We start from the raw sequence: 27,026 nt of genomic DNA, 5'->3' as shown, positions 1-27,026 counted from the left end.
TCCCAACAAGCTAGGTGAAGGACGGATTTCACACACACTTATCTCTCCGAACTGAGCATGTGGAGACACGTTCGTTCATCTAGCACAAAGGGAACGGGTTGCAGGAGGAACTTTTTTTCTGGTTTCTCAGTCTGTTTCCTAGTGCCGGTTTGAAGTTCCTGCAGTTTACACTGTAAAACCGAGTTGGATCTAGTACCTCCCATATATATGTATGGAGTGGAGTTTGCAAGTGAAAAGAAACTTTGTGTTCCCAACAAGCTAGGTGAAGGACGGCTTCAACACACACTTATTTCTCAGAACTGAGCATGTGGAGAGACGTTCGTTCATCTAGCACAAAGGGAACTGTTTGCAGGAGAAACTTTTACACTGGTTTCTCAGTCTGTTTCCTAGTGCCGGTTTGAAGTTCCTGCAGTTTTCACTGTAAAACCGAGTTGGAGCTAGAACCTCCCCATATATATGTATGGAGTGGAGTTTGCTAGTGAAAAGAAACTTTGTGTTACCAACAAGCTAGGTGAAGGACGGCTTTCACACACACTTATCTCTCAGAACCGAGCATGTGGAGAGACGTTCGTTCACCTGGCACAAAGGGAACGGGTTGCAGGAGAAACTTTTACTCTGGTTTCTCAGTCTGTTTCCTAGTGCCGGTTAGAAGTTTATGCAGTTTTCACTGTAAAACCGAGTTGGAGCTAGTACCTCCCCATATATATGTATGGAGTGGAGTTTGCAACTGAAAAGAAACTTTGTGTTCCCAACAAGCTAGGTGAAGGACGGCTTTCACACACATTTATCTCTCCGAACTGAGCATGTGGAGAGACGTTCGTTCATCTAGCACAAAGGGAACGGGTTGCAGGAGAAACTTTTACTCTGGTTTCTCAGTCTGTTTCCTAGTGCCGGTTTGAAGTTCCTGCAGTTTTCACTGTAAAACCGAGTTGGAGCTAGTACCTCCCCATATATATGTATGGAGTGGAGTTTGCAAGTGAAAAGAAACTTTGTGTTCCCAACAAGCTAGGTGAAGGACGGCTTTCACACACACTTATCTCTCCGAACTGAGCATGTGGAGACACGTTCGTTCACCTAGCACAAAGGGAACGGGTTGCAGGAGAAACTTTTACTCTGGTTTCTCAGTCTTTTTCCTAGTGCCGGTTTGAAGTTCCTGCAGTTTTCACTGTAAAACCGAGTTGGAGCTAGTACCTCCCCATATATATGTATGGAGGGGAGTTTGCAACTGAAAAGAAACTTTGTGTTCCCAACAAGCTAGGTGAAGGACGGCTTTCACACACACTTATCTATCAGAACTGAGCATGTGGAGAGACGTTAGTTCATCTAGCACAAAGGGAACGGGTTGCAGGAGAAACTTTTACTCTGGTTTCTCAGTCTGTTTCCTAGTGCCGGTTTGAAGTTCCTGCAGTTTTCACTGTAAAACCGAGTTGGAGCTAGTACCTCCCCATATATATGTAGGGAGTGGAGTTTGCAAGTGAAAAGAAGCTTTGTGTTCCCAACAAACTAGGTGAAGGACGGCTTTCACACACACTTATCTCTCAGAACCGAGCATTTGGAGAGACGTTCGTTCATCTAGCACAAAGGGAACGGGTTGCAGGAGAAACTTTTACTCTGGTTTCTCAGTCTGTTTCCAAGTGCCGGTTTGAAGTTCCTGCAGTTTTCACTGTAAAACCGAGGTGGAGCTAGTACCACCCCATATATATGTATGGAGTGGAGTTTGCAACTGAAAAGAAACTTTGTGTTCCCAACATGCTAGGTGAAGGACGGCTTTCACACACACTTATCTCTCAGAACTGAGCATGTGGAGAGACGTTCGTTCATCTAGCACAAAGGGAACGGGTTGCAGGAGAATCTTTTACTCTGGTTTCTCAGTCTGTTTCCTAGTGCCGGTTTGAAGTTCCTGCAGTTTTCACTGTAAAACCGAGTTGGAGCTAGTACCTCCCCATATATATGTATGGAATGGAGTTTGCAACTGAAAAGAAACTTTGTGTTCCCAACAAGCTAGGAGAAGTATGGCTTTCACACTCACTTATCTCTCAGAACTGAGCATGTGGAGAGATGTTCGTTCATCTACCACAAAGGGAACGGGTTGCAGGGGAAACTTTTACTCTGGTTTCTCAGTCTGTTTCCTAGTGCCGGTTTGAAGTTCCTGCAGTTTACACTGTAAAACCGAGTTGGAGCTAGTACCTCCCCTTATATATGTATGGAGTGGAGTTTGCAACTGAAAAGAAACTTTGTGTTCCCAACAAGCTAGGTGAAGGACGGCTTTCACACACACTTATCTCTCAGATCTGACCATGTGGAGAGACGTTCGTTCATCTAGCGCAAAGGGAAAGGTTTGCAGGAGAAACTTTTACTCTGGGTTCTCAGTCTGTTTCCTAGTGCCGGTATGAAGTTCCTGCAGTTTTCACTGTAAAACCAAATTGGAGCTAGTACCTCCCCATATATATGTATGGAATGGAGTTTGCAACTGAAAAGAAACTTTGTGTTCCCAACAAGCTAGGTGAAGGACGGCTTTCACACACACTTATCTCTCAGAACTGAGCATGTGGAGAGACGTTCGTTCACATAGCACAAAGGGAACGGGTTGCAGGAGAAACTTTTACTCTGGTTTCTCAGTCTGTTTCCTAGTGCCGGTTAGAAGTTTATGCAGTTTTCACTGTAAAACCGAGTTGGAGCTAGTACCTCCCCATATATATGTATGGAGTGGAGTTTGCAACTGAAAAGAAACTTTGTGTTCCCAACAAGCTAGGTGAAGGACGGCTTTCACACACATTTATCTCTCCGAACTGAGCATGTGGAGAGACGTTCGTTCATCTAGCACAAAGGGAACGGGTTGCAGGAGAAACTTTTACTCTGGTTTCTCAGTCTGTTTCCTAGTGCCGGTTTGAAGTTCCTGCAGTTTTCACTGTAAAACCGAGTTGGAGCTAGTACCTCCCCATATATATGTATGGAGTGGAGTTTGCAAGTGAAAAGAAACTTTGTGTTCCCAACAAGCTAGGTGAAGGACGGCTTTCACACACACTTATCTCTCCGAACTGAGCATGTGGAGACACGTTCGTTCACCTAGCACAAAGGGAACGGGTTGCAGGAGAAACTTTTACTCTGGTTTCTCAGTCTTTTTCCTAGTGCCGGTTTGAAGTTCCTGCAGTTTTCACTGTAAAACCGAGTTGGAGCTAGTACCTCCCCATATATATGTATGGAGGGGAGTTTGCAACTGAAAAGAAACTTTGTGTTCCCAACAAGCTAGGTGAAGGACGGCTTTCACACACACTTATCTATCAGAACTGAGCATGTGGAGAGACGTTAGTTCATCTAGCACAAAGGGAACGGGTTGCAGGAGAAACTTTTACTCTGGTTTCTCAGTCTGTTTCCTAGTGCCGGTTTGAAGTTCCTGCAGTTTTCACTGTAAAACCGAGTTGGAGCTAGTACCTCCCCATATATATGTAGGGAGTGGAGTTTGCAAGTGAAAAGAAGCTTTGTGTTCCCAACAAACTAGGTGAAGGACGGCTTTCACACACACTTATCTCTCAGAACCGAGCATTTGGAGAGACGTTCGTTCATCTAGCACAAAGGGAACGGGTTGCAGGAGAAACTTTTACTCTGGTTTCTCAGTCTGTTTCCAAGTGCCGGTTTGAAGTTCCTGCAGTTTTCACTGTAAAACCGAGGTGGAGCTAGTACCACCCCATATATATGTATGGAGTGGAGTTTGCAACTGAAAAGAAACTTTGTGTTCCCAACATGCTAGGTGAAGGACGGCTTTCACACACACTTATCTCTCAGAACTGAGCATGTGGAGAGACGTTCGTTCATCTAGCACAAAGGGAACGGGTTGCAGGAGAATCTTTTACTCTGGTTTCTCAGTCTGTTTCCTAGTGCCGGTTTGAAGTTCCTGCAGTTTTCACTGTAAAACCGAGTTGGAGCTAGTACCTCCCCATATATATGTATGGAATGGAGTTTGCAACTGAAAAGAAACTTTGTGTTCCCAACAAGCTAGGAGAAGTATGGCTTTCACACTCACTTATCTCTCAGAACTGAGCATGTGGAGAGATGTTCGTTCATCTACCACAAAGGGAACGGGTTGCAGGGGAAACTTTTACTCTGGTTTCTCAGTCTGTTTCCTAGTGCCGGTTTGAAGTTCCTGCAGTTTACACTGTAAAACCGAGTTGGAGCTAGTACCTCCCCTTATATATGTATGGAGTGGAGTTTGCAACTGAAAAGAAACTTTGTGTTCCCAACAAGCTAGGTGAAGGACGGCTTTCACACACACTTATCTCTCAGATCTGACCATGTGGAGAGACGTTCGTTCATCTAGCGCAAAGGGAAAGGTTTGCAGGAGAAACTTTTACTCTGGGTTCTCAGTCTGTTTCCTAGTGCCGGTATGAAGTTCCTGCAGTTTTCACTGTAAAACCAAATTGGAGCTAGTACCTCCCCATATATATGTATGGAATGGAGTTTGCAACTGAAAAGAAACTTTGTGTTCCCAACAAGCTAGGTGAAGGACGGCTTTCACACACACTTATCTCTCAGAACTGAGCATGTGGAGAGACGTTCGTTCACATAGCACAAAGGGAACGGGTTGCAGGAGAAACTTTTACTCTGGTTTCTCAGTCTGTTTCCTAGTGCCGGTTTGAAGTTCCTGCAGTTTTCACTGTAAAACCGAGTTGGAGCTAGTACCTCCCCATATATATGTATGGAGTGGAGTTTGCAAGTGAAAAGAAACTTTGTGTTCCCAACAAGCTAGGTGAAGGACGGCTTTCACACACACTTATCTCTCAGAACCGAGCATGTGGAGAGACGTTCGTTCATCTAGCACAAAGGGAACGGGTTGCAGGAGAAACTTTTACTCTGGTTTCTCAGTCTGTTTCCTAGTGCCGGTTAGAAGTTTATGCAGTTTTCACTGTAAAACCGAGTTGGAGCTAGTACCTCCCCATATATATGTATGGAGTGGAGTTTGCAACTGAAAAGAAACTTTGTGTTCCCAACAAGCTAGGTGAAGGACGGCTTTCACACACATTTATCTCTCCGAACTGAGCATGTGGAGAGACGTTCGTTCATCTAGCACAAAGGGAACGGGTTGCAGGAGAAACTTTTACTCTGGTTTCTCAGTCTGTTTCCTAGTGCCGGTTTGAAGTTCCTGCAGTTTTCACTGTAAAACCGAGTTGGAGCTAGTACCTCCCCATATATATGTATGGAGTGGAGTTTGCAAGTGAAAAGAAACTTTGTGTTCCCAACAAGCTAGGTGAAGGACGGCTTTCACACACACTTATCTCTCCGAACTGAGCATGTGGAGACACGTTCGTTCACCTAGCACAAAGGGAACGGGTTGCAGGAGAAACTTTTACTCTGGTTTCTCAGTCTTTTTCCTAGTGCCGGTTTGAAGTTCCTGCAGTTTTCACTGTAAAACCGAGTTGGAGCTAGTACCTCCCCATATATATGTATGGAGGGGAGTTTGCAACTGAAAAGAAACTTTGTGTTCCCAACAAGCTAGGTGAAGGACGGCTTTCACACACACTTATCTATCAGAACTGAGCATGTGGAGAGACGTTAGTTCATCTAGCACAAAGGGAACGGGTTGCAGGAGAAACTTTTACTCTGGTTTCTCAGTCTGTTTCCTAGTGCCGGTTTGAAGTTCCTGCAGTTTTCACTGTAAAACCGAGTTGGAGCTAGTACCTCCCCATATATATGTAGGGAGTGGAGTTTGCAAGTGAAAAGAAGCTTTGTGTTCCCAACAAACTAGGTGAAGGACGGCTTTCACACACACTTATCTCTCAGAACCGAGCATTTGGAGAGACGTTCGTTCATCTAGCACAAAGGGAACGGGTTGCAGGAGAAACTTTTACTCTGGTTTCTCAGTCTGTTTCCAAGTGCCGGTTTGAAGTTCCTGCAGTTTTCACTGTAAAACCGAGGTGGAGCTAGTACCACCCCATATATATGTATGGAGTGGAGTTTGCAACTGAAAAGAAACTTTGTGTTCCCAACATGCTAGGTGAAGGACGGCTTTCACACACACTTATCTCTCAGAACTGAGCATGTGGAGAGACGTTCGTTCATCTAGCACAAAGGGAACGGGTTGCAGGAGAATCTTTTACTCTGGTTTCTCAGTCTGTTTCCTAGTGCCGGTTTGAAGTTCCTGCAGTTTTCACTGTAAAACCGAGTTGGAGCTAGTACCTCCCCATATATATGTATGGAATGGAGTTTGCAACTGAAAAGAAACTTTGTGTTCCCAACAAGCTAGGAGAAGTATGGCTTTCACACTCACTTATCTCTCAGAACTGAGCATGTGGAGAGATGTTCGTTCATCTACCACAAAGGGAACGGGTTGCAGGGGAAACTTTTACTCTGGTTTCTCAGTCTGTTTCCTAGTGCCGGTTTGAAGTTCCTGCAGTTTACACTGTAAAACCGAGTTGGAGCTAGTACCTCCCCTTATATATGTATGGAGTGGAGTTTGCAACTGAAAAGAAACTTTGTGTTCCCAACAAGCTAGGTGAAGGACGGCTTTCACACACACTTATCTCTCAGATCTGACCATGTGGAGAGACGTTCGTTCATCTAGCGCAAAGGGAAAGGTTTGCAGGAGAAACTTTTACTCTGGGTTCTCAGTCTGTTTCCTAGTGCCGGTATGAAGTTCCTGCAGTTTTCACTGTAAAACCAAATTGGAGCTAGTACCTCCCCATATATATGTATGGAATGGAGTTTGCAACTGAAAAGAAACTTTGTGTTCCCAACAAGCTAGGTGAAGGACGGCTTTCACACACACTTATCTCTCAGAATTGAGCATGTGGAGAGACGTTCGTTCACATAGCACAAAGGGAACGGGTTGCAGGAGAAACTTTTACTCTGGTTTCTCAGTCTGTTTCCTAGTGCCGGTTTGAAGTTCCCGCAGTTTTCACTGTAAAACCGAGTTGGAGCTAGTACCTCCCCATATATATGTATGGAGTGGAGTTTGCAACTGAAAAGAAACTTTGTGTTCCCAACAAGCTAGGTGAAGGACGGCTTTCACACACATTTATCTCTCCGAACTGAGCATGTGGAGAGACGTTCGTTCATCTAGCACAAAGGGAACGGGTTGCAGGAGAAACTTTTACTCTGGTTTCTCAGTCTGTTTCCTAGTGCCGGTTTGAAGTTCCTGCAGTTTTCACTGTAAAACCGAGTTGGAGCTAGTACCTCCCCATATATATGTATGGAGTGGAGTTTGCAAGTGAAAAGAAACTTTGTGTTCCCAACAAGCTAGGTGAAGGACGGCTTTCACACACACTTATCTCTCAGAACCGAGCATGTGGAGAGACGTTCGTTCATCTAGCACAAAGGGAACGGGTTGCAGGAGAAACTTTTACTCTGGTTTCTCAGTCTTTTTCCTAGTGCCGGTTTGAAGTTCCTGCAGTTTTCACTGTAAAACCGAGTTGGAGCTAGTACCTCCCCATATATATGTATGGAGGGGAGTTTGCAACTGAAAAGAAACTTTGTGTTCCCAACAAGCTAGGTGAAGGACGGCTTTCACACACACTTATCTATCAGAACTGAGCATGTGGAGAGACGTTAGTTCATCTAGCACAAAGGGAACGGGTTGCAGGAGAAACTTTTACTCTGGTTTCTCAGTCAGTTTCCTAGTGCCGGTTTGAAGTTCCTGCAGTTTTCACTGTAAAACCGAGTTGGAGCTAGTACCTCCCCATATATATGTAGGGAGTGGAGTTTGCAAGTGAAAAGAAGCTTTGTGTTCCCAACAAACTAGGTGAAGGACGGCTTTCACACACACTTATCTCTCAGAACCGAGCATTTGGAGAGACGTTCGTTCATCTAGCACAAAGGGAACGGGTTGCAGGAGAAACTTTTACTCTGGTTTCTCAGTCTGTTTCCAAGTGCCGGTTTGAAGTTCCTGCAGTTTTCACTGTAAAACCGAGGTGGAGCTAGTACCACCCCATATATATGTATGGAGTGGAGTTTGCAACTGAAAAGAAACTTTGTGTTCCCAACATGCTAGGTGAAGGACGGCTTTCACACACACTTATCTCTCAGAACTGAGCATGTGGAGAGACGTTCGTTCATCTAGCACAAAGGGAACGGGTTGCAGGAGAATCTTTTACTCTGGTTTCTCAGTCTGTTTCCTAGTGCCGGTTTGAAGTTCCTGCAGTTTTCACTGTAAAACCGAGTTGGAGCTAGTACCTCCCCATATATATGTATGGAATGGAGTTTGCAACTGAAAAGAAACTTTGTGTTCCCAACAAGCTAGGAGAAGTATGGCTTTCACACTCACTTATCTCTCAGAACTGAGCATGTGGAGAGATGTTCGTTCATCTACCACAAAGGGAACGGGTTGCAGGGGAAACTTTTACTCTGGTTTCTCAGTCTGTTTCCTAGTGCCGGTTTGAAGTTCCTGCAGTTTACACTGTAAAACCGAGTTGGAGCTAGTACCTCCCCTTATATATGTATGGAGTGGAGTTTGCAACTGAAAAGAAACTTTGTGTTCCCAACAAGCTAGGTGAAGGACGGCTTTCACACACACTTATCTCTCAGATCTGACCATGTGGAGAGACGATCGTTCATCTAGCGCAAAGGGAAAGGTTTGCAGGAGAAACTTTTACTCTGGGTTCTCAGTCTGTTTCCTAGTGCCGGTATGAAGTTCCTGCAGTTTTCACTGTAAAACCAAATTGGAGCTAGTACCTCCCCATATATATGTATGGAATGGAGTTTGCAACTGAAAAGAAACTTTGTGTTCCCAACAAGCTAGGTGAAGGACGGCTTTCACACACACTTATCTCTCAGAACTGAGCATGTGGAGAGACGTTCGTTCACATAGCACAAAGGGAACGGGTTGCAGGAGAAACTTTTACTCTGGTTTCTCAGTCTGTTTCCTAGTGCCGGTTTGAAGTTCCTGCAGTTTTCACTGTAAAACCGAGTTGGAGCTAGTACCTCCCCATATATATGTATGGAGTGGAGTTTGCAAGTGAAAAGAAACTTTGTGTTCCCAACAAGCTAGGTGAAGGACGGCTTTCACACACACTTATCTCTCAGAACCGAGCATGTGGAGAGACGTTCGTTCATCTAGCACAAAGGGAACGGGTTGCAGGAGAAACATTTACTCTGGTTTCTCAGTCTGTTTCCTAGTGCCGGTTAGAAGTTTATGCAGTTTTCACTGTAAAACCGAGTTGGAGCTAGTACCTCCCCATATATATGTATGGAGTGGAGTTTGCAACTGAAAAGAAACTTTGTGTTCCCAACAAGCTAGGTGAAGGACGGCTTTCACACACATTTATCTCTCCGAACTGAGCATGTGGAGAGACGTTCGTTCATCTAGCACAAAGGGAACGGGTTGCAGGAGAAACTTTTACTCTGGTTTCTCAGTCTGTTTCCTAGTGCCGGTTTGAAGTTCCTGCAGTTTTCACTGTAAAACCGAGTTGGAGCTAGTACCTCCCCATATATATGTATGGAGTGGAGTTTGCAAGTGAAAAGAAACTTTGTGTTCCCAACAAGCTAGGTGAAGGACGGCTTTCACACACACTTATCTCTCCGAACTGAGCATGTGGAGACACGTTCGTTCACCTAGCACAAAGGGAACGGGTTGCAGGAGAAACTTTTACTCTGGTTTCTCAGTCTTTTTCCTAGTGCCGGTTTGAAGTTCCTGCAGTTTTCACTGTAAAACCGAGTTGGAGCTAGTACCTCCCCATATATATGTATGGAGGGGAGTTTGCAACTGAAAAGAAACTTTGTGTTCCCAACAAGCTAGGTGAAGGACGGCTTTCACACACACTTATCTATCAGAACTGAGCATGTGGAGAGACGTTAGTTCATCTAGCACAAAGGGAACGGGTTGCAGGAGAAACTTTTACTCTGGTTTCTCAGTCTGTTTCCTAGTGCCGGTTTGAAGTTCCTGCAGTTTTCACTGTAAAACCGAGTTGGAGCTAGTACCTCCCCATATATATGTAGGGAGTGGAGTTTGCAAGTGAAAAGAAGCTTTGTGTTCCCAACAAACTAGGTGAAGGACGGCTTTCACACACACTTATCTCTCAGAACCGAGCATTTGGAGAGACGTTCGTTCATCTAGCACAAAGGGAACGGGTTGCAGGAGAAACTTTTACTCTGGTTTCTCAGTCTGTTTCCAAGTGCCGGTTTGAAGTTCCTGCAGTTTTCACTGTAAAACCGAGGTGGAGCTAGTACCACCCCATATATATGTATGGAGTGGAGTTTGCAACTGAAAAGAAACTTTGTGTTCCCAACATGCTAGGTGAAGGACGGCTTTCACACACACTTATCTCTCAGAACTGAGCATGTGGAGAGACGTTCGTTCATCTAGCACAAAGGGAACGGGTTGCAGGAGAATCTTTTACTCTGGTTTCTCAGTCTGTTTCCTAGTGCCGGTTTGAAGTTCCTGCAGTTTTCACTGTAAAACCGAGTTGGAGCTAGTACCTCCCCATATATATGTATGGAATGGAGTTTGCAACTGAAAAGAAACTTTGTGTTCCCAACAAGCTAGGAGAAGTATGGCTTTCACACTCACTTATCTCTCAGAACTGAGCATGTGGAGAGATGTTCGTTCATCTACCACAAAGGGAACGGGTTGCAGGGGAAACTTTTACTCTGGTTTCTCAGTCTGTTTCCTAGTGCCGGTTTGAAGTTCCTGCAGTTTACACTGTAAAACCGAGTTGGAGCTAGTACCTCCCCTTATATATGTATGGAGTGGAGTTTGCAACTGAAAAAAAACTTTGTGTTCCCAACAAGCTAGGTGAAGGACGGCTTTCACACACACTTATCTCTCAGATCTGACCATGTGGAGAGACGTTCGTTCATCTAGCGCAAAGGGAAAGGTTTGCAGGAGAAACTTTTACTCTGGGTTCTCAGTCTGTTTCCTAGTGCCGGTATGAAGTTCCTGCAGTTTTCACTGTAAAACCAAATTGGAGCTAGTACCTCCCCATATATATGTATGGAATGGAGTTTGCAACTGAAAAGAAACTTTGTGTTCCCAACAAGCTAGGTGAAGGACGGCTTTCACACACACTTATCTCTCAGAACTGAGCATGTGGAGAGACGTTCGTTCACATAGCACAAAGGGAACGGGTTGCAGGAGAAACTTTTACTCTGGTTTCTCAGTCTGTTTCCTAGTGCCGGTTTGAAGTTCCTGCAGTTTTCACTGTAAAACCGAGTTGGAGCTAGTACCTCTCCATATATATTTATGGAGTGGAGTTTGCAACTGAAAAGAACTTTGTGTTCCCAACAAGATAGTTGAAGGACGGCTTTCACACACAATTATCTCTCAGAACTGAGCATGTGGAGAGACGTTCGTTCATCTAGAACAAAGGGAACGGGTTGCAGGAGGAACTTTTACTCTGGTTTCTCAGTCTGTTTCCTAGTGCCGGTTTGAAGTTCCTGCAGTTTTCACTGTAAAACCGAGTTGGATCTAGTACCTCCCATATATATGTATGGAGTGGAGTTTGCAAGTGAAAAGAACTTTGTGTTCCCAACAAGATAGGTGAAGGACGGCTTTCACACACACTTATCTCTCAGAACTCAGCATGTGGAGAGACGTTCGTTCACCTAGCACAAAGGGAACGGGTTGCAGGAGAAACTTTTACTCTGGTTTCTCAGTCTGTTTCCTAGTGCCGGTTTGAAGTTCCTGCAGTTTTCACTGTAAAACCGAGTTGGAGCTAGTACCTCCCCATATATATGTAGGGAGTGGAGTTTGCAAGTGAAAAGAAGCTTTGTGTTCCCAACAAACTAGGTGAAGGACGGCTTTCACACACACTTATCTCTCAGAACCGAGCATTTGGAGAGACGTTCGTTCATCTAGCACAAAGGGAACGGGTTGCAGGAGAAACTTTTACTCTGGTTTCTCAGTCTGTTTCCAAGTGCCGGTTTGAAGTTCCTGCAGTTTTCACTGTAAAACCGAGGTGGAGCTAGTACCACCCCATATATATGTATGGAGTGGAGTTTGCAACTGAAAAGAAACTTTGTGTTCCCAACATGCTAGGTGAAGGACGGCTTTCACACACACTTATCTCTCAGAACTGAGCATGTGGAGAGACGTTCGTTCATCTAGCACAAAGGGAACGGGTTGCAGGAGAATCTTTTACTCTGGTTTCTCAGTCTGTTTCCTAGTGCCGGTTTGAAGTTCCTGCAGTTTTCACTGTAAAACCGAGTTGGAGCTAGTACCTCCCCATATATATGTATGGAATGGAGTTTGCAACTGAAAAGAAACTTTGTGTTCCCAACAAGCTAGGAGAAGTATGGCTTTCACACTCACTTATCTCTCAGAACTGAGCATGTGGAGAGATGTTCGTTCATCTACCACAAAGGGAACGGGTTGCAGGGGAAACTTTTACTCTGGTTTCTCAGTCTGTTTCCTAGTGCCGGTTTGAAGTTCCTGCAGTTTACACTGTAAAACCGAGTTGGAGCTAGTACCTCCCCTTATATATGTATGGAGTGGAGTTTGCAACTGAAAAGAAACTTTGTGTTCCCAACAAGCTAGGTGAAGGACGGCTTTCACACACACTTATCTCTCAGATCTGACCATGTGGAGAGACGTTCGTTCATCTAGCGCAAAGGGAAAGGTTTGCAGGAGAAACTTTTACTCTGGGTTCTCAGTCTGTTTCCTAGTGCCGGTATGAAGTTCCTGCAGTTTTCACTGTAAAACCAAATTGGAGCTAATACCTCCCCATATATATGTATGGAATGGAGTTTGCAACTGAAAAGAAACTTTGTGTTCCCAACAAGCTAGGTGAAGGACGGCTTTCACACACACTTATCTCTCAGAACTGAGCATGTGGAGAGACGTTCGTTCACATAGCACAAAGGGAACGGGTTGCAGGAGAAACTTTTACTCTGGTTTCTCAGTCTGTTTCCTAGTGCCGGTTTGAAGTTCCTGCTGTTTTCACTGTAAAACCGAGTTGGAGCTAGTACCTCTCCATATATATTTATGGAGTGGAGTTTGCAACTGAAAAGAACTTTGTGTTCCCAACAAGATAGTTGAAGGACGGCTTTCACACACAATTATCTCTCAGAACTGAGCATGTGGAGAGACGTTCGTTCATCTAGAAAAAAGGGAACGGGTTGCAGGAGGAACTTTTACTCTGGTTTCTCAGTCTGTTTCATAGTGCCGGTTTGAAGTTCCTGCAGTTTTCACTGTAAAACCGAGTTGGATCTAGTACCTCCCATATATATGTATGGAGTGGAGTTTGCAAGTGAAAAGAACTTTGTGTTCCCAACAAGATAGGTGAAGGACGGCTTTCACACACACTTATCTCTCAGAACTCAGCATGTGGAGAGACGTTCGTTCACCTAGCACAAAGGGAACGGGTTGCAGGAGAAACTTTTACTCTGGTTTCTCAGTCTGTTTCCTAGTGCCGGTTTGAAGTTCCTGCAGTTTTCACTGTAAAACCGAGTTGGAGCTAGTACCTCCCCATATATATGTAGGGAGTGGAGTTTGCAAGTGAAAAGAAGCTTTGTGTTCCCAACAAACTAGGTGAAGGACGGCTTTCACACACACTTATCTCTCAGAACCGAGCATTTGGAGAGACGTTCGTTCATCTAGCACAAAGGGAACGGGTTGCAGGAGAAACTTTTACTCTGGTTTCTCAGTCTGTTTCCAAGTGCCGGTTTGAAGTTCCTGCAGTTTTCACTGTAAAACCGAGGTGGAGCTAGTACCACCCCATATATATGTATGGAGTGGAGTTTGCAACTGAAAAGAAACTTTGTGTTCCCAACATGCTAGGTGAAGGACGGCTTTCACACACACTTATCTCTCAGAACTGAGCATGTGGAGAGACGTTCGTTCATCTAGCACAAAGGGAACGGGTTGCAGGAGAATCTTTTACTCTGGTTTCTCAGTCTGTTTCCTAGTGCCGGTTTGAAGTTCCTGCAGTTTTCACTGTAAAACCGAGTTGGAGCTAGTACCTCCCCATATATATGTATGGAATGGAGTTTGCAACTGAAAAGAAACTTTGTGTTCCCAACAAGCTAGGAGAAGTATGGCTTTCACACTCACTTATCTCTCAGAACTGAGCATGTGGAGAGATGTTCGTTCATCTACCACAAAGGGAACGGGTTGCAGGGGAAACTTTTACTCTGGTTTCTCAGTCTGTTTCCTAGTGCCGGTTTGAAGTTCCTGCAGTTTACACTGTAAAACCGAGTTGGAGCTAGTACCTCCCCTTATATATGTATGGAGTGGAGTTTGCAACTGAAAAGAAACTTTGTGTTCCCAACAAGCTAGGTGAAGGACGGCTTTCACACACACTTATCTCTCAGATCTGACCATGTGGAGAGACGTTCGTTCATCTAGCGCAAAGGGAAAGGTTTGCAGGAGAAACTTTTACTCTGGGTTCTAAGTCTGTTTCCTAGTGCCGGTATGAAGTTCCTGCAGTTTTCACTGTAAAACCAAATTGGAGCTAGTACCTCCCCATATATATGTATGGAATGGAGTTTGCAACTGAAAAGAAACTTTGTGTTCCCAACAAGCTAGGTGAAGGACGGCTTTCACACACACTTATCTCTCAGAACTGAGCATGTGGAGAGACGTTCGTTCACATAGCACAAAGGGAACGGGTTGCAGGAGAAACTTTTACTCTGGTTTCTCAGTCTGTTTCCTAGTGCCGGTTTGAAGTTCCTGCAGTTTTCACTGTAAAACCGAGTTGGAGCTAGTACCTCTCCATATATATTTATGGAGTGGAGTTTGCAACTGAAAAGAACTTTGTGTTCCCAACAAGATAGTTGAAGGACGGCTTTCACACACAATTATCTCTCAGAACTGAGCATGTGGAGAGACGTTCGTTCATCTAGAAAAAAGGGAACGGGTTGCAGGAGGAACTTTTACTCTGGTTTCTCAGTCTGTTTCCTAGTGCCGGTTTGAAGTTCCTGCAGTTTTCACTGTAACACCGAGTTGGATCTAGTACCTAACATATATATGTATGGAGTGGAGTTTGCAAGTGAAAGAACTTTGTGTTCCCAACAAGATAGGTGAAGGACGGCTTTCACACACACTTATCTCTCAGAACTGAGCATGTGGAGAGACGTTCGTTCACCTAGCACAAAGGGAACGGGTTGCAGGAGAAACTTTTACTCTGGTTTCTCAGTCTGTTTCCTAGTGCCGGTTTGAAGTTCCTGCAGTTTTCACTGTAAAACCGAGTTGGAGCTAGTACCTCCCCATATATATGTAGGGAGTGGAGTTTGCAAGTGAAAAGAAACTTTGTGTTCCCAACAAGCTAGGTGAAGGACGGCTTTCACACACAATTATCTCTCAGAACTGAGCATGTGGAGAGACGTTCGTTCATCTAGAACAAAGGGAACGGGTTGCAGGAGGAACTTTTACTCTGGTTTCTCAGTCTGTTTCCTAGTGCCGGTTTGAAGTTCCTGCAGTTTTCACTGTAAAACCGAGTTGGATCTAGTACCTCCCATATATATGTATGGAGTGGAGTTTGCAAGTGAAAAGAACTTTGTGTTCCCAACAAGATAGGTGAAGGACGGCTTTCACACACACTTATCTCTCAGAACTCAGCATGTGGAGAGACGTTCGTTCACCTAGCACAAAGGGAACGGGTTGCAGGAGAAACTTTTACTCTGGTTTCTCAGTCTGTTTCCTAGTGCCGGTTTGAAGTTCCTGCAGTTTTCACTGTAAAACCGAGTTGGAGCTAGTACCTCCCCATATATATGTAGGGAGTGGAGTTTGCAAGTGATAAGAAACTTTGTGTTCCCAACAAACTAGGTGAAGGACGGCTTTCACACACACTTATCTCTCAGATCTGACCATGTGGAGAGACGTTCGTTCATCTAGCGCAAAGGGAAAGGTTTGCAGGAGAAACTTTTACTCTGGGTTCTCAGTCTGTTTCCTAGTGCCGGTTTGAAGTTCCTGCAGTTTTCACTGTAAAACCAAATTGGAGCTAGTACCTCCCCCTATATATGTATGGAATGGAGTTTGCAACTGAAAAGAAACTTTGTGTTCCCAACAAGCTAGGTGAAGGACGGCTTTCACACACACTTATCTCTCAGAACTGAGCATGTGGAGAGACGTTCGTTCACATAGCACAAAGGGAACGGGTTGCAGGAGAAACTTTTACTCTGGTTTCTCAGTCTGTTTCCTAGTGCCGGTTTGAAGTTCCTGCAGTTTTCACTGTAAAACCGAGTTGGAGCTAGAACCTCCCCATATATATGTATGGAGTGGAGTTTGCAAGTGAAAAGAAACTTTGTGTTCCCAACAAGCTAGGTGAAGGACGGCTTTCACACACAATTATGTCTCAGAACCGAGCATGTGGAGAGACGTTCGTTCATCTAGCACCAAGGGAACGGGTTGCAGGAGAAACTTTTACTCTGGTTTCTCAGTCTGTTTCTTAGTGCCGGTTTGAAGTTCCTGCAGTTTTCACTGTAAAACCGAGTTGGATCTAGTACCTTCCCATATATATGTATGGAGTGGAGTTTGCAACTGAAAAGAAACTTTGTGTTCCCAACAAGCTAGGTGAAGGACGGCTTTCACACACACTTTTCTCTCCGAACTGAGCATGTGGAGAGACGTTCGTTCATCTAGCTCAAAGGGAACGGGTTGCAGGAGAAACTTTTACTCTGGTTTCTCAGTCTGTTTCCTAGAGCCGGTTAGAAGTTTATGCAGTTTTCACTGTAAAACCGAGTTGGAGCTAGTACTTCCCCATATATATGTATGGAGTGGAGTTTGCAACTGAAAAGAAACTTTGTGTTCCCAACAAGCTAGGTGAAGGACGGCTTTCACACACACTTATCTATCAGAACTGAGCATGTGGAGAGACGTTCGTTCATCTAGCACAAAGGGAACGGGTTGCAGGAGAAACTTTTACTCTGGTTTCTCAGTCTGTTTCCTAGTGCCGGTTTGAAGTTCCTGCAGTTTTCACTTTAAAACCGAGTTGGAGCTAGTACCTCCCCATATATAAGTATGGAGTGGAGTTTGCAAGTGAAAAGAAACTTTGTGTTCCCAACAAGCTAGGTGAAGGACGGCTTTCACACACACTTATCTCTCCGAACTGAGCATGTGGAGACACGTTCGTTTATCTAGCACAAAGGGAACGGGTTGCAGGAGAAACTTTTACTCTGGTTTCTCAGTCTGTTTCCTAGTGCCTGTTTGAAGTTCCTGCAGTTTTCACTGTAAAACCGAGTTGGAGCTAGTACCTCCCCATATATATGTATGGAGTGGAGTTTGCAAGTGAAAAGAAACTTTGTGTTCCCAACAAGCTAGGTGAAGGACGGCTTTCACACACACTTATCTCTCCGAACTGAGCATGTGGAGACACGTTCGTTTATCTAGCACAAAGGGAACGGGTTGCAGGAGAAACTTTTACTCTGGTTTCTCAGTCTGTTTCCTAGTGCCGGTTTGAAGTTCCTGCAGTTTTCACTGTAAAACCGAGTTGGAGCTAGTACCTCCCCATATATATGTATGGAGTGGAGTTTGCAACTGAAAAGAAACTTTGTGTTCCCAACAAGATAGGTGAAGGACGGCTTTCACACACACTTATCTCTCCGAACTGAGCATGTGGAGAGACGTTCGTTCATCTAGCACAAAGGGAACGGGTTGCAGGGGAAACTTTTACTCTGGTTTCTCAGTCTGTTTCCTAGTGCCGGTTTGAAGTTCCTGCAGTTTTCACTGTAAAACCGAGTTGGAGCTAGTACCTCCCCATATATATGTAGGGAGTGGAGTTTGCAAGTGAAAAGAAACTTTGTGTTCCCAACAAGCTAGGTGAAGGACGGCTTTCACACACACTTATCTCTCAGAACCGAGCATTTGGAGAGACGTTCGTTCATCTAGCACAAAGGGAACGGGTTGCAGGAGAAACTTTTACTCTGGTTTCTCAGTCTGTTTCCTAGTGCCGGTTTGAAGTTCCTGCAGTTTTCACTGTAAAACCGAGTTGGAGCTAGTACCACCCCATATATATGTATGGAGTGGAGTTTGCAACTGAAAAGAAACTTTGTGTTCCCAACATGCTAGGTGAAGGACGGCTTTCACACACACTTATCTCTCAGAACTGAGCATGTGGAGAGACGTTCGTTCATCTAGCACAAAGGGAACGGGTTGCAGGAGAAACTTTTACTCTGGTTTCTCAGTCTGTTTCCTAGTGCCGGTTTGAAGTTCCTGCAGTTTTCACTGTAAAACCGAGTTGGATCTAGTACCTCCCATATATATGTATGGAGTGGAGTTTGCAAGTGAAAAGAACTTTGTGTTCCCAACAAGATAGGTGAAGGACGGCTTTCACACACACTTATCTCTCAGAACTGAGCATGTGGAGAGACGTTCGTTCAGCTAGCACAAAGGGAACGGGTTGTAGGAGAAACTTTTACTCTGGTTTCTCAGTCTGTTTCCTAGTGCCGGTTTGAAGTTCCTGCAGTTTTCACTGTAAAACCGGGGTGGAGCTAGTACCACCCCATATATATGTATGGAGTGGAGTTTGCAACTGAAAAGAAACTTTGTGTTCCAAACAAGCTAGGTGAAGTACGGCTTTCACACTCACTTATCTCTCAGAACTGAGCATGTGGAGAGATGTTCGTTCATCTAGCACAAAGGGAACGGGTTGCAGGGGAAACTTTTACTCTGGTTTCTCAGTCTGTTTCCTAGTGCCGGTTTGAAGTTCCTGCAGTTTTCACTGTAAAACCGAGTTGGAGCTTGTACCTCCCCATATATATGTATGGAGTGGAGTTTGCAACTGAAAAGAAACTTTGTGTTCCCAACAAGCTAGGTGAAGGACGGCTTTCACACACACTTATCTCTCAGAACTGAGCATGTAGAGAGACGTTCGTTCATCTAGCACAAAGGGAACGGGTTGCAGGAGAAACTTTTACTCTGGTTTCTCAGTCTGTTTCCTAGAGCCGGTTAGAAGTTTATGCAGTTTTCACTGTAAAACCGAGTTGGAGCTAGTACCTCCCCATATATATGTATGGAGTGGAGTTTGCAACTGAAAAGAAACTTTGTGTTCCCAACAAGCTAGGTGAAGGACGGCTTTCACACACACTTATCTCTCAGAACTGAGCATGTGGAGAGACGTTCGTTCATCTAGCACAAAGGGAACGGGTTGCAGGAGAAACTTTTACTCTGGTTTCTCAGTCTGTTTCCTAGTGCCGGTTTGAAGTTCCTGCAGTTTTCACTTTAAAACCGAGTTGGAGCTAGTACCTCCCCATATATAAGTATGGAGTGGAGTTTGCAAGTGAAAAGAAACTTTGTGTTCCCAACAAGCTAGGTGAAGGACGGCTTTCACACACACTTATCTCTCCGAACTGAGCATGTGGAGACACGTTCGTTTATCTAGCACAAAGGGAACGGTTTGCAGGAGAAACTTTTACTCTGGTTTCTCAGTCTGTTTCCTAGTGCCGGTTTGAAGTTCCTGCAGTTTTCACTGTAAAACCGAGTTGGAGCTAGTACCTCCCCATATATATGTATGGAGTGGAGTTTGCAAGTGAAAAGAAACTTTGTGTTCCCAACAAGCTAGGTGAAGGACGGCTTTCACACACACTTATCTCTCCGAACTTAGCATGTGGAGAGACGTTCGTTCATCTAGCACAAAGGGAACGGGTTGCAGGAGAAACTTTTACTCTGGTTTCTCAGTCTGTTTCCTAGTGCCGGTTTGAAGTTCCTGCAGTTTTCACTGTAAAACCGTGTTGGAGCTAGTACCACCCCATATATATGTATGGAGTGGAGTTTGCAACTGAAAAGAAACTTTGTGTTCCCAACATGCTAGGTGAAGGACGGCTTTCACACACACTTATCTCTCAGAACTGAGCATGTGGAGAGACGTTCGTTCATCTAGCACAAAGGGAACGGGTTGCAGGAGAAACTTTTACTCTGGTTTCTCAGTCTGTTTCCTAGTGCCGGTTTGAAGTTCCTGCAGTTTTCACTGTAAAACCGAGTTGGATCTAGTACCTCCCATATATATGTATGGAGTGGAGTTTGCAAGTGAAAAGAACTTTGTGTTCCCAACAAGATAGGTGAAGGACGGCTTTCACACACACTTATCTCTCAGAACTGAGCATGTGGAGAGACGTTCGTTCACCTAGCACAAAGGGAACGTGTTGCAGGAGAAACTTTTACTCTGGTTTCTCAGTCTGTTTCCTAGTGCCGGTTTGAAGTTCCTGCAGTTTTCACTGTAAAACCGGGGTGGAGCTAGTACCACCCCATATATATGTATGGAGTGGAGTTTGCAACTGAAAAGAAACTTTGTGTTCCCAACAAGCTAGGTGAAGTACGGCTTTCACACTCACTTATCTCTCAGAACTGTGCATGTGGAGAGATGTTCGTTCATCTAGCACAAAGGGAACGGGTTGCAGGAGAAACTTTTACTCTGGTTTCTCAGTCTGTTTCCTAGTGCCGGTTTGAAGTTCCTGCAGTTTACACTGTAAAACCGAGTTGGAGCTAGTACCTCCCCATATATATGTATGGATTGGAGTTTGCAACTGAAAAGAAACTTTGTGTTCCCAACAAGCTAGGTGAAGTACGGCTTTCACACTCACTTATCTCTCAGAACTGAGCATGTGGAGAGATGTTCGTTCATCTAGCACAAAGGGAACGGGTTGCAGGAGAAACTTTTACTCTGGTTTCTCAGTCTGTTTCCTAGTGCCGGTTTGAAGTTCCTGCAGTTTACACTGTAAAACCGAGTTGGAGCTAGTACCTCCCCTTATATATGTATGGAGTGGAGTTTGCAACTGAAAAGAAACTTTGGTTCCCAACAAGCTAGGTGAAGGAAGGCTTTCACACACACTTATCTCTCAGATCTGACCATGTGGAGAGACGTTCGTTCATCTAGCGCAAAGGGAAAGGTTTGCAGGAGAAACTTTTACTCTGGGTTCTCAGTCTGTTTCCTAGTGCCGGTTTGAAGTTCCTGCAGTTTTCAGTGTAAAACCAAATTGGAACTATTAACTCCCCCTATATATATATGGAATGGAGTTTGCAACTGAAAAGAAACTTTGTGTTCCCAACAAGCTAGGTGAAGGACGGCTTTCACACACACTTATCTCTCAGAACTGAGCATGTGGAGAGACGTTCGTTCACATAGCACAAAGGGAACGGGTTGCAGGAGAAACTTTTACTCTGGTTTCTCTGTCTGTTTCCTAGTGCCGGTTTGAAGTTCCTGCAGTTTTCACTGTAAAACCGAGTTGGAGCTAGTACCTCTCCATATATATGTATGGAGTGGAGTTTGCAACTGAAAAGAAACTTTGAGTTCCCAACAAGCTTGGTGAAGAACGGCTTTCACACACACTTATCTCTCCCAACTGAGCATGTGGAGAGACGTTCGTTCATCTAGCACAAAGGGAACGGGTTGCAGGAGAAACTTTTACTCTGTTTTCTCAGTCTGTTTCCTAGTGCCGGTTTGAATTTCCTGCAGTTTTCACTGTAAAACCGAGTTGGAGCTAGTATGTTCCCATATATATGTATGGAGTGGAGTTTGCAACTGAAAAGAAACTTTGTGTTCCCAACAAGCTAGGTGAAGGACGGCTTTCACTCACAATTATCTCTCAGAACTGAGCATGTGGAGAGACGTTCGTTCATCTAGATCAAAGGGAACGGGTTGCAGGAGGAACTTTTACTCTGGTTTCTCAGTCTGTTTCCTAGTGCCGGTTTGAATTTCCTGCAGTTTTCACTGTAAAACCGAGTTGGATCTAGTACCTCCCATATATATGTATGGAGTGGAGTTTGCAAGTGAAAAGAACTTTGTGTTCCCAACAAGATAGGTGAAGGACGGCTTTCACACACACTTATCTCGCAGAACTGAGCATGTGGAGAGACGTTCGTTCACCTAGCACAAAGGGAACGGGTTGCAGGAGGAACTTTTACTCTGGTTTCTCATTCTGTTTCCAAGTGCCGGTTTGAAGTTTCTGCAGATTTCACTGTAAAACCGAGTTGGAGCTTGTACATCCCCATATATATGTATGGAGTAGAGTTTGCAACTGAAAAGAAACTTTGTGTTCCCAACAAGCTAGGTGAAGGACGGCTTTCACACACACTTATTTCTCAGAACTGAGCATGTAGAGAGACGTTCGTTCATCTAGCACAAAGGGAACGGGTTGCAGGAGAAACTTTTACACTCGTTTCTCAGTCTGTTTCCTAGTGCCGGTTTGAAGTTCCTGCAGTTTTCACTGTAAAACCGAGTTGGAGCTAGAACCTCCCCATATATATGTATGGAGTGGAGTTTGCAAGTGAAAAGAAACTTTGTGTTCCCAACAAGCTAGGTGAAGGACGGCTTTCACACACACTTATCTCTCAGAACCGAGCATGTGGAGAGACGTTCGTTCATCTAGCACAAAGGGAACGGTTTGCAGGAGAAACTTTTACTCTGGTTTCTCAGTCTGTTTCCTAGTGCCGGTTTGAAGTTCCTGCAGTTTTCACTGTAAAACCGAGTTGGATCTAGTACCTCCCCATATATATGTATGGAGTGGAGTTTGCAACTGAAAAGAAACTTTGTGTTCCCAACAAGCTAGGTGAAGGACGGCTTTCACACACACTTTTCTCTCCGAACTGAGCATGTGGAGAGACGTTCGTTCATCTAGCACAAAGGGAACGGGTTGCAGGAGAAACTTTTACTCTGGTTTCTCAGTCTGTTTCCTAGAGCCGGTTAGAAGTTTATGCAGTTTTCACTGTAAAACCGAGTTGGAGCTAGTACCTCCCCATATATATGTATGGAGTGGAGTTTGCAACTGAAAAGAAACTTTGTGTTCCCAACAAGCTAGGTGAAGGACGGCTTTCACACACACTTATCTATCAGAACTGAGCATGTGGAGAGACGTTCGTTCATCTAGCACAAAGGGAACGGGTTGCAGGAGAAACTTTTACTCTGGTTTCTCAGTCTGTTTCCTAGTGCCGGTTTGAAGTTCCTGCAGTTTTCACTTTAAAACAGAGTTGGAGCTAGTACCTCCCCATATATAAATATGGAGTGGAGTTTGCAAGTGAAAAGAAACTTTGTGTTCCCAACAAGCTAGGTGAAGGACGGCTTTCACACACACTTATTTCTCAGAAGTGAGCATGTAGAGAGACGTTCGTTCATCTAGCACAAAGGGAACGGGTTGCAGGAGAAACTTTTACACTGGTTTCTCAGTCTGTTTCCTAGTGCCGGTTTGAAGTTCCTGCAGTTTTCACTGTAAAACCGAGTTGGAGCTAGAACCTTCCCATATATATGTATGGAGTGGAGTTTGCAAGTGAAAAGAAACTTTGTGTTCCCAACAAGCTAGGTGAAGGACGGTTTTCACACACACTTATGTCTCAGAACCGAGCATGTGGAGAGACGTTCGTTCATCTAGCACAAAGGGAACGGTTTGCAGGAGAAACTTTTACTCTGGTTTCTCAGTCTGTTTCCTAGTGCCGGTTTGAAGTTCCTGCAGTTTTCACTGTAAAACCGAGTTGGATCTAGTACCTCCCCATATATATGTATGGAGTGGAGTTTGCAACTGAAAAGAAACTTTGTGTTCCCAACAAGCTAGGTGAAGGACGGCTTTCACACACACTTTTCTCTCCGAACTGAGCATGTGGAGAGACGTTCGTTCATCTAGCACAAAGGGAACGGGTTGCAGGAGAAACATTTACTCTGGTTTCTCAGTCTGTTTCCTAGTGCCGGTTTGAAGTTCCTGCAGTTTTCACTGTAAAACCGAGTTGGAGCTAGTACCTCCCCATATATATGTAAGGAGTGGAGTTTGCAAGTGAAAAGAAACTTTGTGTTCCCAACAAGCTAGGTGAAGGACGGCTTTCACACACACTTATCTCTCAGAACTGAGCATGTGGAGAGACGTTCGTTCATCTAGCACAAAGGGAACGGGTTGCAGGAGAAACTTTTACTCTGGTTTCTCAGTCTGTTTCCTAGTGCCGGTTTGAAGTTCCTGCAGTTTTCACTGTAAAACCGAGTTGGAGCTAGTACCTCCCCATATATATGTAGGGAGTGGAGTTTGCAAGTGAAAAGAAACTTTGTGTTCCCAACAAGCTAGGTGAAGGACGGCTTTCACACACACTTATCTCTCAGAACCGAGCATTTGGAGAGACGTTCGTTCATCTAGCACAAAGGGAACGGGTTGCAGGAGAAACTTTTACTCTGGTTTCTCAGTCTGTTTCCTAGTTCCGGTTTGAAGTTCCTGCAGTTTTCACTGTAAAACCGAGTTGCAGCTAGTACCACCCCATATATATGTATGGAGTGGAGTTTGCAACTGAAAAGAAACTTTGTGTTCCCAACATGCTAGGTGAAGGACGGCTTTCACACACACTTATCTCTCAGAACTGAGCATGTGGAGAGACGTTCGTTCATCTAGCACAAAGGGAACGGGTTGCAGGAGAAACTTTTACTCTGGTTTCTCAGTCTGTTTCCTAGTGCCGGTTTGAAGTTCCTGCAGTTTTCACTGTAAAACCGAGTTGGATCTAGTACCTCCCATATATATGTATGGAGTGGAGTTTGCAAGTGAAAAGAACTTTGTGTTCCCAACAAGATAGGTGAAGGACGGCTTTCACACACACTTATCTCTCAGAACTGAGCATGTGGAGAGACGTTCGTTCACCTAGCACAAAGGGAACGGGTTGCAGGAGAAACTTTTACTCTGGTTTCTCAGTCTGTTTCCTAGTGCCGGTTTGAAGTTCCTGCAGTTTTCACTGTAAATCCGGGGTGGAGCTAGTACCACCCCATATATATGTATGGAGTGGAGTTTGCAACTGAAAAGAAACTTTGTGTTCCCAACAAGCTATGTGAAGTACGGCTTTCACACTCACTTATCTCTCAGAACTGAGCATGTGGAGAGATGTTCGTTCATCTAGCACAAAGGGAACGGGTTGCAGGAGAAACTTTTACTCTGGTTTCTCAGTCTGTTTCCTAGTGCCGGTTTGAAGTTCCTGCAGTTTACACTGTAAAACCGAGTTGGAGATAGTACCTCCCCATATATATGTATGGAGTGGAGTTTGCAACTGAAAAGAAACTTTGTGTTCCCAACAAGCTAGGTGAAGTACGGCTTTCACACTCACTTATCTCTCAGAACTGAGCATGTGGAGAGATGTTCGTTCATCTAGCACAAAGGGAACGGGTTGCAGGAGAAACTTTTACTCTGGCTTCTCAGTCTGTTTCCTAGTGCCGGTTTGAAGTTCCTGCAGTTTACACTGTAAAACCGAGTTGGAGCTAGTACCTCCCCTTATATATGTATGGAGTGGAGTTTGCAACTGAAAAGAAACTTTGGTTCCCAACAAGCTAGGTGAAGGACGGCTTTCACACACACTTATCTCTCAGATCTGACCATGTGGAGAGACGTTCGTTCATCTAGCGCAAAGGGAAAGGTTTGCAGGAGAAACTTTTACTCTGGGTTCTCAGTCTGTTTCCTAGTGCCGGTTTGAAGTTCCTGCAGTTTTCAGTGTAAAACCAAATTGGAGCTAGTAACTCCCCCTATATATGTATGGAATGGAGTTTGCAACTGAAAAGAAACTTTGTGTTCCCAACAAGCTAGGTGAAGGACGGCTTTCACACACATTTATCTCTCAGAACTGAGCATGTGGAGAGACGTTCGTTCACATAGCACAAAGGGAACGGGTTGCAGGAGAAACTTTTACTCTGGTTTCTCAGTCTGTTTCCTAGTGCCGTTTTGAAGTTCCTGCAGTTTTCACTGTAAAACCGAGTTGGAGCTAGTACCTCTCCATATATATGTATGGAGTGGAGTTTGCAACTGAAAAGAAACTTTGAGTTCCCAACAAGCTTTGTGAAGAACGGCTTTCACACACACTTATCTCTCCGAACTGAGCATGTGGAGAGACGTTCGTTCATCTAGCACAAAGGGAACGGGTTGCAGGAGAAACTTTTACTCTGTTTTCTCAGTCTGTTTCCTAGTGCCGGTTTGAATTTCCTGCAGTTTTCACTGTAAAACCGAGTTGGAGCTAGTATGTTCCCATATATATGTATGGAGTGGAGTTTGCAACTGAAAAGAAACTTTGTGTTCCCAACAAGCTAGGTGAAGGACGGCTTTCACACACAATTATCTCTCAGAACTGAGCATGTGGAGAGACGTTCGTTCATCTAGAACAAAGGGAACGGGTTGCAGGAGGAACTTTTACTCTGGTTTCTCAGTCTGTTTCCTAGTGCCGGTTTGAATTTCCTGCAGTTTTCACTGTAAAACCGAGTTGGATCTAGTACCTCCCATATATATGTATGGAGTGGAGTTTGCAAGTGAAAAGAACTTTGTGTTCCCAACAAGATAGGTGAAGGATGGCTTTCACACACACTTATCTCGCAGAACTGAGCATGTGGAGAGACGTTCGTTCACCTAGCACAAAGGGAACGGGTTGCAGGAGGAACTTTTACTCTGGTTTCTCATTCTGTTTCCAAGTGCCGGTTTGAAGTTTCTGCAGATTTCACTGTAAAACCGAGTTGGAGATAGTATCTCCCCATATATAAGTATGGAGTGGAGTTTGCAACAGAAAAGGAACTTTGTGTTCCCAACAAGCTAGGTGAAGGACGGCTTTCACACACACTTATTTCTCAGAACTGAGCATGTAGAGAGACGTTCGTTCATCTAGCACAAAGGGAACGGGTTGCAGGAGAAACTTTTACTCTGGTTTCTCAGTCTGTTTCCTAGTGCCGGTTTGAAGTTCCTGCAGTTTACACTGTAAAACCGAGTTGGAGATAGTACCTCCCCATATATATGTATGGAGTGGAGTTTGCAACTGAAAAGAAACTTTGTGTTCCCAACAAGCTAGGTGAAGTACGGCTTTCACACTCACTTATCTCTCAGAACTGAGCATGTGGAGAGATGTTCGTTCATCTAGCACAAAGGGAACGGGTTGCAGGGGAAACTTTTACTCTGGCTTCTCAGTCTGTTTCCTAGTGCCGGTTTGAAGTTCCTGCAGTTTACACTGTAAAACCGAGTTGGAGCTAGTACCTCCCCTTATATATGTATGGAGTGGAGTTTGCAACTGAAAAGAAACTTTGGTTCCCAACAAGCTAGGTGAAGGACGGCTTTCACACACACTTATCTCTCAGATCTGACCATGTGGAGAGACGTTCGTTCATCTAGCGCAAAGGGAAAGGTTTGCAGGAGAAACTTTTACTCTGGGTTCTCAGTCTGTTTCCTAGTGCCGGTTTGAAGTTCCT

This window comes from Camelus bactrianus, chromosome 15 (genome assembly GCF_048773025.1).
Source record: "Camelus bactrianus isolate YW-2024 breed Bactrian camel chromosome 15, ASM4877302v1, whole genome shotgun sequence".
NCBI classification, from domain to species: Eukaryota; Metazoa; Chordata; class Mammalia; order Artiodactyla; family Camelidae; genus Camelus; species Camelus bactrianus.
This window is presented reverse-complemented; position numbering follows the sequence as displayed.